At 47.2% G+C, this 13,999-nt stretch overlaps 1 long non-coding RNA gene across 1 annotated transcript in view; it reads right to left on the reverse strand.

Moving 5' to 3' along the window:
• Window positions 1-12,103: 12,103 nt before the first annotated feature.
• LOC144166351 (uncharacterized) overlaps window positions 12,104-13,999 on the reverse strand; it is a 28,961-nt gene continuing 27,065 nt past the window's right edge. Inside the window, exon 3 of the long non-coding RNA XR_013321654.1 lies at window positions 12,104-12,227. This is a non-coding gene — a long non-coding RNA (uncharacterized LOC144166351). The remainder of the gene's footprint in view (window positions 12,228-13,999) is intronic.

The following is a 13,999-nucleotide window of genomic DNA, read 5'->3' on the forward strand; positions in this document are numbered from 1 at the left end:
TTAATATTTACGTGTTGGAAAAGTATGGAGTCCGCAATGATCAGCTCGAGATGCGAACACGAAGAAGCGAGCCCGCACTTCCAGACTACGGTCTATAGTGAGAAGGCTGTATGGCTTATCCCAGTTGCTTCAGTGTATACGCGCAGAAAACACGCGGTTACGACTCTGGGAAGCTGCGGAGGCTAGTCACGCATTGAACTTTGCACTTCGGCTTCAAAATTTCACGAAACGTATTCCGTGCGGACGGGCAATATTGTTCGGAATAACTTTGGCACGTGTTTCAGGCTCTAAATAGGGCGAGTTTGCCCAATTCAAATACACGTCACTTAGCCGGAACCAATATACCACGTCGAGACATCCGCTGGTTCGAATTATGCTGCTTAGAATTAACGAGGTTCGACTGTACTTTCATGGCCATTTGATGTACAACCTGTAAAGATTCTGAGGGCTCTCGTGTACACTGCTTACGGGCAAAAATGCGGAAGCATTATAGTCTCGCGGGGGATTAATTTAGAGAAATGTTTCCACATGCGTTACTTGCACAGTGAGCTATCCGGCGCAGTTATTTTGGGGTTGCCGCTCCGTGCTTTAGAGCTAGTAAATTGCAAGTGGCACATCGACGCTGTGGGGCTCACATCCATTCCGTATGCGCAGCCACCGCGACCGGACCACACCAGTTTAACCAGAGGTAGTGCTATGCAATCGTGTGACCTGGAAATTATTGAAATAGCGTACCCAGGTCGCAATACAATCGGTGGCCATAATTGTGCCGTCCATGGTGCTTTGTTTACGTTTTGTAGCTAGAGCCCAACCGCATCGCGTTAAGTTGCACTGTGCTCAGAAGGGAGCATCCGTGTTTCCTTGAGGCTATCGCGCCACATACGGCGGCATGTAAAGAGGAAAGTAGCGTCAAGTGCACGACACTGAGCCGCACTATTCTGGCATCATCAGAAATTTTACTGGTTTAATTACAGATTTCCTGAAGGGCAACACTCGGCAATAATACAGGCTTAAAAAATCACACAACCTTCGATTTCTGGACAGTGAACACAGTCCACGTCAATGTCCACGGAAACGTTCGCCGTAACGACCTTTATTTAGCACTGAAAATAATGTGTTTGCTGTCCTACGCGGCATGGGATGGGATTTCGGGATGACACCCTGTACAGTCAAATCTCGGTACAACGAACACCACATTAACGAACTTTTTAGATTCACGAACATTTAAGAAATCCCACGCCGACTGCTTATAGTTTTATTGTAAAATTATTTCACTACTACGTACTTCAGAATAGCGAACTTTTCAAAATAACGATCGTTTTATTTAGTTCCGTGCCATTTAACAACGTCTCAGTACTACGAACTCATATTTTCAAGGCCGGCGAATCTTATATTTCCGTTAAACAATCGCGGCAACCGGAGCCGTATGCTAGCAGACGGCACGGCAAAGCGCAGAGCAGAGGATGACGCCTTGGAACTTGCTCCGCAGGATGCGCGAGCCGATGCGAGAGAGCGAGAAAAAAGAAGGTGAGGAGGAGAAAAAAAAAGGGAAGCATGGGTGGCCTCCTCTATCCAGAAAGCCGCGATATTCGCACCCCACCCCAAGTTTTTCTACGTTCCGCCGCTGCTCGGGTGGCTTGCTGGATCTTCATGGACATCAGCGGAGCTGACAACAGAGGACATACTCCAGAGCGTGAGTGTTCAGAATGAATAAGGCAGCGAGGATGGCATGAACGACGATGCCTCTGAGGGTGTCGCGGCAGCACTCTAAGACTTTGACGAGCACGTGACGACTCCGGATGTGCTGGACAGCATACGAAAACTCCGCACATTTCCGGGGAAGTACCGCACGACCACTGAGTCAGTCCACAAGAATATGGAAGAGTTGGAGTCCTTCGTGCTAGGAAACTCGTGCTGCACGCACCAGATGAAAATTGCCATCTACTTTAAAAATAACGTGCATTGTTTCATGATGACTTGTGAATTTTTTTTGTGAAAAATGACTTCAAGGATGCACTGCTCTACAGACAGGTAGGTCGTTTAAGGCATTGAAATACTTTGTTTTTGTATTAAATATTGCGATTTTCGCTACAACGACCTTTCAGAATAACGAGCAATTTTCCGCAGTCCCCTGAAGTTCGCTATATAGAGATTTCACTGTATGCATACCCCTAACAGCCCATAGGAAGCGGTTACGCTAAAGCAGACCTAACGAGATCTAACACATACCTAACACACAAATCTCTGCCGACAATTTATCTTCTGCCACAAAAATCCGCATAGAACGCCGTTATACGACCTGTTAAACGAAGGAGTTCACCTATTGTGCTAGAGTATTCAAGAATTGGTACTCTTAGCTAAACCCAATGGGGAAGGCGCTGCCGGAGAGTTGGGGAAACTGTGCTTCTAGATTTTTTCTGGAGACACGAGAACTCTTCGCATATCTGCTGCGTATGCTCGAAAATGGTCTCTGAATTCGCTTTCAAGGCGGCCGCGATAAGGAAGAACTTACGCATGCACTCAAGACGCTATGCTATAGCCAACGTATTGCTCTTACTGAGATTTGCACATACGAGACGGGAGTGCGCACTGATTCTTTGCGCAAGACTGTACGAGCCGTAGCCAGGAAAGAGCTGAGGAAACGCATTCAAACCACGCCAACATTAAATCATTTCAAGAACTACATCCGAAAGTGGACTCCTACGGGACTGCCAGTCGCCATTTTCCCGTTGGATTTTCAAGCAGATAGGAGACCGTGTCATACCACCGGCTCATCGCCTGTCGCGCGACACGGCACCAGCATTCAACACATTACTCACGTCCTCTTTGCCAGCTTTGTGACCATTCCACTTGCCAAAGCGACTTTTACGCCACAGGATCTTGCAACCGCACGTCATGGAAGAAAATCCTTCGAAGCAAAGTCGAATACATGTTTAATCACCTAAAATCACCCAACTATATTCATCACCTGACAAGCATAGCGTCGCTCACACAGCTCATGGCAGCTTCCACAACCTACCTAAAGGTACCTGAAAGCAGTGCTTTGGTGGGTGAGCTTAATGTACTACGAAATAACTACACGTCTAGAAAGACGAAACAGCACACCAACCACGAGGCACCTACAGAAATCCCCGACCCACAAACCTGAACAAATTGAAAGCGACTTCAGCCCACATAGGGGCTTCCTGCCCCTAAGCATATCTTTCCTGGTGATACAAAGGTCGAAAAGCAGAACAATTCCCCCTAAAACGCCCCGACGGGTGCAGAACTCGAAGACAAGTACGTATGAACTACATCTACCTACTGGCGGACATGGGGTTTTAGCACTGGTGGCTAATAGACAGCAATTTTCTAGGATGAAGACAACGTGCGCACCTCAGCTAAAAATACAGCAGAAATTGATTGCGGGAACTGTCTGTGTATTCAAATCATGCTTTACTTTAGAAAGACTCACGAAATTCCGCGGAATTAATTGGAAGCAGTAGAGATTGTCTACATGTAATTAGAATTTCCTGGTAATACTCGGAAGTATGGTAGGTTCTTGAAGCTGGTCATAATTAGATCGAATTATCTGTGATTGCCGTAAATTACCTGGCACTTTCTGAAATTTCTTGAGATTACGTGTAGCCCACACACTTTCTTAAATTAATTTGAAATTACCTACTTTGAATTTGCTAAGATTTAAATTCCAATTCTTCCTTTTTCTTCTCAGCAATATCTCAAAACAAAAGGCGCATTCCGAGTGCACTAGTGGATGGCGCAATTACCGCACATGAAGTGCCGAGCTCTTACCTAGCTTGGAAAACAATCTCGTTGTGCCAGTTTGGCTGGTTGATCGAGAGACATATGGGCCGAGCGAGAAGGGTGGAGGTGGAAAAAGAAAAAGAAAGAGAGGAATGAGTAGGAGAACAAGAAGAATGCCACAATCCTTAGTGGGAATAGCTTATAGTACAAAAATGCTTTAAATATAGAACTGTGCGCACTTTTTCCCACTGGTTATGTTAACTAATTGCACGTCGCAGTTTATTAAAATAAAAAAATGGTCTGGAATCATTCAAAAAATATTCTCAAATACTCTGGAGATTGCACACTATGCACGAGTAGGGCGAACCTTGACCAGATATTATGGTCATACCCCGCAACACAGAATCAAAATGGTGCAGCAACTGCTAGGAGCAGCTGGTGTACCGTAACGAACATGGAGCGATGGGAGAGCGCTTTGCTCAGCCCCGACCGTGAAGTGGAACTTCGGGTCATCCGGATGCTGAGGCTGCCGCCAGAATCCGAAGACGTCTGGCCCACGACTGATGAAGAGGGAGGAAGACGAGCAGAAGACACTGGCTTCTCATTCATCTCTTTCCCTTTTAACCCCATCACGGGCATAAAGATGTTTCCACTATGACTGCTAAAAGCGGCATGACTTGCACACAATGAAAATACCGGCAAAACATTCGACGCGCCTTCACGCGATGAAGTGTCTGAATATGTTGGGGGAAGTAATCTCATGGATCTCCAGCGCAGCTTTTTACTATTGGCAGTGCAGGCCACCACTGAAGAAGCCAGTACGGCGATTGTTTTGACGTCTCTTGTAGGATCACCGTTCCAATATTGAGAAGCAGTTGGCTTGCAGCGCGTGAGGCTTCGTTTTCTTTGTGTATTTTCATGTTAATTTTCGGCGTCTGAATATAAGTGTCAGTTCGGAAAGTGTAGTTTGACTTCAGGAGGAATATATAACCGTAAACAACTTGAGTATGGTGGTGTTTGACGACGTATGCGTCCGAGCCCGGTGTAAGCATAAATGGTGGGCCCGTTTCCCCGATCAACATTATAGGCTACGACGATCGCCGTGCGAAATTTCTAGATTTCGCATGTTGTTCGCAAGGAAGGGATAAAGCAGAAAATCATGAAGAGTTCGCGGGCATGAAGTGTTCCGCACACACGCCCACACTGCCCACGAAGCGGCTTGGACCAACGCGTGTAGCGGCAGCAACACCTTGTCGCCGCTTTTTAAAATCACTCTGGTCGTGTAAAATAAGTTCCACTTTATCGAAAGTGGGTGTTAGTGGAGTGAAAAAATGCGCTAGGTATTGTCATCGTCGGTGACTTTCAAAGCGATGCTCAAAGATCTCCCGCGATCTAGGCCGACCAGCCGCGGAGGTCGGTCCCGGCACCGCTGGCATGCGCTGGCCCGTCCACGTACAGCGCGGTGAACTGCCGAAGGATGGCGATACCTGCGTGCAAGAATGCACAGAGGTCATGGCAGGTGTCTTGATTATTGATCACTTAAACGGCAATCGCCGCGGATACAAAGTTCTCCGTAAGAGAAACGGGGTGATAGTGTGGTGCAAAATTGTGTTAGGCAATGTCATTCGGAACGGTAACGATAGCGGGGATGAAACATATGCAGCGACTCTAAGCCTAAATGTCCCAAAACCCACCCGACTCCGAGCATCCGAAGCCGACTGTGAGGTGTTGCAGAAGACGCTCTTCCAAAACTCGTCGCGCGCGAGTGTGTTGTTTTTGTGCTCCTCTAACTTCTATGGGGGTCTCCCAACACTTGGTTCCCCAATTCTAAAAGTCCCCATTAGTAGAATGCCCCAACCATTACCCCACGACGTGTTTCGCCTCGCACACAGTCTAGCCTTCTGTGAGCAGTCGTGAGTTCTCGAAATTGATGCTAGAGAAAGGCAGGCTCACTGTAAACAGACAGAGGCCCACGTTGCAACTACAATTTCTCATGGCGCGATTCCAATGACATGCACACAGAGGCATATCAAAACCCGCACGAAGGCGCGTTGATACATAGCGGACAAGTTGTCTCGAAAAATAAACATATCAGCCATGCGTAGTATACCGCCGTGATCGTTAATCAAATCAAGCATAACTGCAAAAATAACGAAGAGAAAATAGGCATTACTTAAGCCAAACTGTAGATCGCCCCAACACTTTAATAAGAGCATGTGTGGTGAAGCAATCCGTACACCCTTATGGCGTTGTCATTCATTTACAAAGCAATGTGCGCAGTACGCGCTGTGAGTTCACAACTGAGCGGCACGTTTCCTTCGCCATTGCAAGCTCTATTTTCGCTACACGTGCAGTCTGGTACACGTCACATCGCACGATTTCATAATGAATTATAGCGTAATTTTCTCGGAATCAATTGCATCGTTTTTGGGGTTAGCTGGCTACGCATGAGCTGTGTATCGAGATCGTAGCATCTACCTAGCATCTACCTGTAACCTCTACTTCCCTGCGACGCGGCGTCGTCACAGGGAGGTACCCGGTGGCCAAAACAAAAGAACCCGCTGTCGTAAACGCACAGGAAATGTGTTTTATCGTACGACAACATATCCCGGCGTCCTATAAGTGACGTCACTCATTGGTAACGCTACGGTGTGTACTCGAGGCAAATAGACAGAGACGTGGAAGAAAGCAATTAAACTAACTTCGCACTTGTAAAGACGATAGTCTTTCTTGGGCTACTTAAACGAAGAAATTTTGTTCTGAAGGTAAGTAAAGTAAAACAGAAACTGCGCAATACTCTTATACACCTACAGCCAAATCTAAAGGTTTAATTCCGGTGCAGGGTTCATAGTTGTCAAACTTGTTGAACAAAAGCAAGACATTACGTGAAATATAAGGCTAAAAATAACAACATACGTGATATGCGCAGTGTTCCTTTGTAAATTCATGGGAGCTTGGTTCTGCGATAGCAAATGAAATGATACATACACTGCAGGAAAAATTTCACTGCGTCGCCTGCTGTTGCCCGCACTACTATAGCTTCTGGTGGAATTTAATAAATCAAATGGCAACAGTAACCAAATGTTCCACTAGATAGGTTTCCCACTCAGCTTGGAACGCTCGTGGAGTATAGGGCGACGTGGTTGTATAAACGTTGGAGTAGGCTGCCTCGAAAACGCGAGTCTCCACCGTTGGGGTGGGCTGGAATCGAGGCACCCGGCCTGGAGCAGTAGAAGGCGGTAAATTTAAATTGGTTTGAGCAAACCTTTAGCGTGTTATCTTGGGAGGAACGAGAGGAGAGATGAACAACAGCATGAGAGGGAAACGAGAAAGAGAAGGGAGATATTTACTTGGAAGAGGCGCCAGTCATCTATTGTCTTTCGTCGACATTTGCAAACAAAGGAGCTGAAAGACGGTCCTTTTTTTTTTTTGCCTTCCATCCTCTGATGTTTTATTGCGTTTATAAGTGTTCAATTTTATCCTTTGTGTAGGAAGAGACAGAACGATGTTATCATTTTTTTATACTCCCCCATGTACATTAAAGCACGCAATTTAGAACAGTGTTCCTTTTTTTTCTTTTTTGTGTGCCTTAGCAAAGGATCGGTTGAACTGCCGAGTTCTCTCATTCAGTCCATCATCCAGAGTGTACCCATTTTTGCACCCCTGCGTGGAGTCTACAATGTGTGCCCACTTCGCGTAAGAGCGAACCAAGGCCTACAGTTTCGATAATTGAATAAACTGTTACATACTGCTTCTTTTATTCATGCCCTTTGCTTTTACCTCAAATTAGTATAACGTTCTGGCTACACAAATCAACATAAGCAAGTTCGAACGATGCCATCACCAGTAGAACCATGGCTAGGTCAGTTAGTATGCCCCCATGTAACCGAAAATTGCGCCATTAGCGCCAATTTGTCCCCAGGTGCTTGGTAGGCCAAACTGTCAAACCAAAAAACAACAAAAAAATCACTGATGCTGCTATGGCAACGGTTTCATTGATGCGCGCCTAGGAAACGCCGTGCCGCTTATCGTCTGCTGTGGACTGAACGAGCGCGACTGTCTTTGTGTGCCGCAAGCGCGAAAAAAAAACCGCTTGCATTTTGCTTTTCAGGTTAGGCTGCTGCTGCATATCTTGCTTTCGACAGCTTTCAGTTGCTAATTTCCTTGAACTCTCTTGGGCTAATTTGCACGTGCACAAAAATTTGTTTGGATATCTTTCTTAGTTGCATATGCGCAGCGCATATACGGACCCCGGCCCACGAAGGCCTTAGGGGGAACGAGGCAGCCCATGACGTCGCTCGAGGACACCCGATTCGAGTGGGCCCCAGTCTCGTCCCCTATAATGGGGCCAGATACACCAGGGATACACCTACTGTGTTCAACAATATCGGCTCCTATTACCACTTTTCCCGCCGTAAAGATCCCGCCGCACATCCTGAGCTCGCATCGAAGCAAACGACTGGGCGAGTTGGCTTAGATTGATCTTCCTAGGCGCAAAAAGACATGGACGAAAGACTGACATAAACGCAAACAGGACCCCTTATTTGGGTTTACCTCAATCTTTCGTCCGTGTCTTTTTCCGCCTAGTGAAGATGCACCCAGAGCTCACCGATGCACAAGGGTGTACCTTGCGACTTCTGCCGACTTACAATCTCCCTTGCATGAAGAGGGGGAGAGAAAGAGGAGAGAGCGACAGAGAGAGGGAGCTTTAATGACACAGACAGATAGAGACAGAGGGGAGAGAGAAAGTGTCATTGAATACACAGAAAGTTAGCCTTACAAATAGCGGGGCTTGCTACTTCAGATGGAGTGAAGACAGTGAGGCGAAAAAAAAAACAAAGGGGGAAGAAGTGAGGAACTTTACACGATTCGTTCTTCCGGGACAGTATCCTCCATCTAATTTCCTCAATTGTGGTAGCCGTGCCAAGGGGCCGCACTTTATGTGGGGCTACCTTCTTTACCCTTTCCATTCTGTCTCCTCTGATGAGCAGTGGGAGGTAGCGCTGGGTAGTTGTGATAGGTGAGTTGAAGTCTCACTCATGAACACAGACGCTATAGTGTCACCGCCAGGCGTGCTCCGGCGGCTATCCCGCTCCTCTTGTCTACTCTCGCTCATTTAAAGTTTATTCTCTCTCTCGCTCTCTCCTTCTCCGTTGTTCTCTCACCCATTCCCGTTTCTGGGCGCACCGACGCTCCTTCAATTGCCCCTGTTCTTCCTCCGAGCGAAATGCACCGTCCTCCCCATAACGAGTTAAAAGGGCTGAGCAACACTTCCGATAAACGCTTTCACTCTTCCGCGTCGGGAACAACCGCGAAAGTATAGTTATCACCAACATGGAGCGAGACTGCGTGATTTGCTAATCGCAGCAGACACGCCTTCCGTTTCGCTTTCTTTTTAAAGTCTCTATAGAATGCGTTCATTGGTGCAACTGCTCAAAGGAAATCCGGCCAATAGCCACTACACCGCTGCAATGACGCAATTCCGGCGATCGAAGAACGCTGACAGCAAGAAACAGAAAAATATTTTGAGAAATTTTCTAAGTGGCCTGATGGGCATAGAACAGTAATTTTCGGCTGAGGTACTTTGCCACCCCCTCTTATGTTGGTTGGTTTAATGTGCTTGGTTGGTTGGATTATGGTTGGTTGGATGTGTCGGTTGACTACGTCGTTCAAGCCTCTAAGATTTCTAAAAAAGTTTGAAGTGCTCCAGGGTTTGTTTAAGTGCAAGTTCTGCCGATTGTGGTGCTAGCGCTGTTATAGCCCTATTTCGCAACTTGTCAAAAAGATCAGTAGTGCCAAGGGGTGTACAACACGTGAGGGAAGTATCCGCGGCGGCGAGAGGGAGGCCAAGGGCAGTGGCGATTAAAACGTCCACACCGCCGCTATAACCTGGGGGACAGACATACCCAGCTTCGCTCTAAAAATGTTCTGACTTGTTCAGGCTGTCCCAATCACTCATGATTAATGCGCATTGATTTAGTAATGTATCCACCAAATCTAAACACGCAGCACCACTGCCAAACACCTCCTAACCAATAGAACATCGTATAGTATCCTTTGGCAGCAGTTATTTCGATGGAAACGAAACATTTGGTGATATCGATTGTTGTCGACAGCAGTGTTCATACTAAAGATACAGGGCCGTTGGGAGTGAAAAAGATGGCTGTGGTTTAGCTTAGGTTAGTCCTAGTTGAAAGCAAACGTTTCACTGCCCTGTCTAGGCCCAGTGTCCAGATGTTGTTTCGCAATTATATGCAGACATGTTTTCAATGAATACAATGCTTATTCATCACCTTTCTTCGTCTCACGGCATTTTTTAAGCGCCGCCACTGTACGAGCGGGCACACATCGATGTTTGTCTTCCTCCATCGGACACAGCTCTGCACCGCAAATGGCTTCCTGGCTTTCCTTCGTGGCGTGTGCTCATCGCTGCGGTGGCGGCCTCCTTGCCTTCCTCCGCCGGGAGGTGACACGGGTTCCGCCCACATCTCCGTTCTCTCCTTGCCTATCTCTCGCCAGAAAGGTTTCAACCTGGGCTAGTTGGAAAGACCTATTCTTGGATGAAACCAGAGTCAACTTAAACAAAGACAAAGGAAGTGGAACGCAAGTTGTATCAACGGGCATTTGATAGAGCTTGAATTGTCATTAAAGGGCTCCCCCTCATCCCAACTTTCTTCGCATTCTACTGAGTGCCATGGATGTAAACTTAATTTTCCGGCAACTGATATTTTATTAGTCACCGTGAACAAAAGCCTCGAGAGATTATGGAAGCGTTCCACAGCAGAAAGAGTAGACAAGTGTGCCAGCCATGCAAGCGTGTGTCTTCATCCCAAAGAGATTGCATATCGGCGTGGGCCCTGACTGTAGCCGGTCTCTATCTAGTTGCCTTATCATCATGGCTTTTGGAAACTTGTTTTGCTTATGCGCAGTGTTGTTTAGTGTTTTTGTGGAGTGTTTATATTCAGCCTTCGTGATAAGAACTTTACCTTTTAGACCAGCGGCTGTCCTCGCCTTCTACTTCCTTTGTCTTTGTTGAAGTTCGCGGTAGCTTTATCGAAGAATAAGACGATCTCTCCCTTGCCGCCCGTCTCTCTCTTGCGGAAAACAATGTGGTTTGACCTCCAGCTCTCAAGGTCAAAACGGGTGACATTGTGAAGAGAGCCCGGACTAGCGTAGTGTAGCTTTCGCTACAAAATTACAGCGGATCTTAGAAGATTCAACAACGTGAAGGCAAGCGCCTAGTTGGACCTTCTGTTCATCTCCTGCATACATTTCTGTTTATATATTTTGTGGAAGTGTGCGGCCGCGTCCATCCCCACTTGCCCAGCCTACTCCACTGCACCTACCAAAGGTCGTTAGGTCGTTCCGCTGGCTCACCATCACCAGGAGCCACCTGCTTCAGCTTATCGATACTAGCTTGTATTGCACATGCGGCAGCGGCTTAAGTCCTTGGTCTCTGCTTTTTTCGTTCTTTGGCACGCGATAGGTCGCCCTTTCTCACACTTCTTGGACTCTTGCCTTTACGCCTATATTTTCCCAGTGCAAGATTCCGAGTTTACGCTCCGATTTTCTGTGCGATTTTGCGTACCTCACAACGATATTTGGACTTTATGCGTCTCTTGAAACACAGTGATCTGGGGCATTTGCCTTGAAATATTTATAAGCAGTTTTCAACACAACAATGATACACTGCACAAACAAGGTAAGCAGAGGAAAGGCATGGCTTTTTCTGTTTACGGTGATGTAGCGAAAACACACAGACCTTGTTTTTCACCACTAACAGTTCTTTATTATGCTCAACATTGAACCGCAGAATATTCACCCCGGTTCTTTTCTTCTTTATAGTTACAACAGCGACTTGCCCCTGCACTATGCTCACCTTGCTCACTATGCTTCTCATGGTGTGAGCAACCTGTTTGTCTACCCGCTGGTTTACTCCAGAGCTTTAATGAGAGCAGTGCGGAACGGCACGAAGAAGTGGCGGTTCCACATTTTTTGGCCGATACCCTCCAGTACCTTGCTAAGTACTAATGCCGCTGATTTGACGCCATTGCCAGCGCCTTCAACTGTCAGGTAGATGTTCAAGGTGGACACAGGAAGCGTAGCTCCGACATACGAGAGCTTAACTGCTTGGCCCACACCTGTGGTTACGACGTGAAACTGAACCGTGAAGCGAGATAACTCTGCTCGGAGATTAAAGCTCCCTTCTTTTCCTGAACATGTCCTCCATGACTCCGAAAGAACGATGTCATCTTTGTTGACAAGGTCCACTTGTAACATGTGGTTCCCATTGAGGCAGTAAGGAATCGCCGGGCCGTACTGCCGTAGGAGATTCCAGCCGCTAGTATTGAGTCTTCCGACTTCAAAGCCAGGTAGTACCGTCCTGTATCCTTCAAAGCCGTGCTCGACGTATGTGGGAAGCCTGGTGAGGACGCGCATCAGAGCCCGATCCAGGTCCATATTACTGAAGTCGCAGGAACTTCCTAAACAGGAAAAGAATGCGTTAGATATCAACACAAGAGTAACATACAAAGCGCTCGACCAGCTTTAAATGCAATATTCCTTAATCAGGCAAGGAGAGCCTGGAAGCCGTTCAAGGAACAAAATGGACGCCTTCTCGCCCGGGGGAATTGGGTGCCCAGCGCGGCTGTTGTAAAGCACTACGCATGCTGAAGGGGGAAGGTATGAAATGTTGCTTGTTTTTACGGCGGGCTTGTCGCTTGCACTCGGCTTCTGTGGCAACACATGCTGGGTCCTGACGCATGCGCTCGGTGTTTTCAGCGAGAACTGCTGGGTCTCTGTCTAGCCTGACGCATGAGTTAGCCCTCGAAGGAGGTCAACCCCCCTCACCTTTCGAACGTAGCTGCAAAGTTATTCTTTACAAGAAACATGAGGGCGGGGGGGATTGGGGGGGGGGTCCCGTTATTCAGCAGCGCCTTATCATCCATAATGCGGTTTCAATGCATGTTTTATGGTTTTCCTTTACACGAATACTGAGCTCTATGCTGCACGCCTGATTAGCCTGACGCGTGCGCTCGGCGTCTTGGGCGAGAACTTCTGCGTCCAGCCTGGGTTTTTTTTTGTTTATGGCACGAAATTCTCCGACCAACGTAAGGCGAACAGCTTTGCTGTGGAACGCTTAAGGTATCACTGGGCAGTGTTAAACATCAAGGTCTGCAACGACTCAGTTTCCGCTCCTCCACTTGATGACGTTGCAAAGGTTGCTACTGATAGTCGTTCATCTGGGAGAGTCTTGTACCGGGGATGCATCACTCCGCGACGCCCACACTTAAGGATGCACTCCAAAATACACGCATCCTTCAACACTGTGAGCCTTCCTTTTGAACATTCACGGAACAAACCACAAAACTGGTAACACCTTGATCTTTTGACATTTTCAAATGCGTACTAGATTTACCCGGCATCATACCCCAGTACCCGAGACCAGGTCGCTAATACTTCTGCACTTGCTCTGGGCGTATGAAGGCATGGCTCAAGTATCTACGGGTGGCTCTGTCAACAGATCACTAACGACCAGCGCAAAGGCCTTTGTGATGCTCGCTTTGCACGTTTTTTAAATAGACCCTAAAAATTGATACCAGAAAAATGGCGCAATATAAAGCTGACAATTGCCAGACATCTAGGTCCCTCTAAAGGCCTCGGTGCCAACCTTGTAATAGAAAGGAATTGAAAGGGCAGAGAGGTCACTGGTTTTCCACACCCCCGGATGAATTTAGCATGAACTAAGGCGTGGCTTTTATCAGCTAAACGTGGCCTCGTCATCCCGTATCAAAGACGAAGTGTACTTGGCGACGTCAGACATAATTAATGCACTGACGAGTACATGCGGTAGAGGGCTTTGGTTTATATACAAAAGTAATGAGAGCCCCCGCTCTCTTATTTGTAAGGCATACTATTCCCAACAGGACACTGGATCGCTATAAGTGAGACATCTTGCGGCTTCTTCTGAACATGTTTAAGGTCGCACACACATGCGACTCTTCCTGATTTGCCGCGAATAGTTTCGTAAGGTGTTACCCTGCACAGAAGTTTCGGCACACCTCGCATTTTTAGGTCAGCCCATTCGCTAACAACTCGCTCGCTCGGTTACTCGATCACTCACTACAGCACAACCGGGTATGAAAAGATATGTGGAAGACCTCTGTACCCCATACAAAAAGCACTTCAGTGATTTTAGCTGCTCTACGTTCAGGGGTGGGAAGCACTTCGTCGCAAAGATAGCAAAAAAGCAGGG

This window comes from Haemaphysalis longicornis, unplaced genomic scaffold (assembly GCF_048455015.1).
Source record: "Haemaphysalis longicornis isolate Haplotype H1 unplaced genomic scaffold, Haemaphysalis longicornis Haplotype H1 scaffold_17, whole genome shotgun sequence".
NCBI lineage: Eukaryota > Metazoa > Arthropoda > Arachnida > Ixodida > Ixodidae > Haemaphysalis > Haemaphysalis longicornis.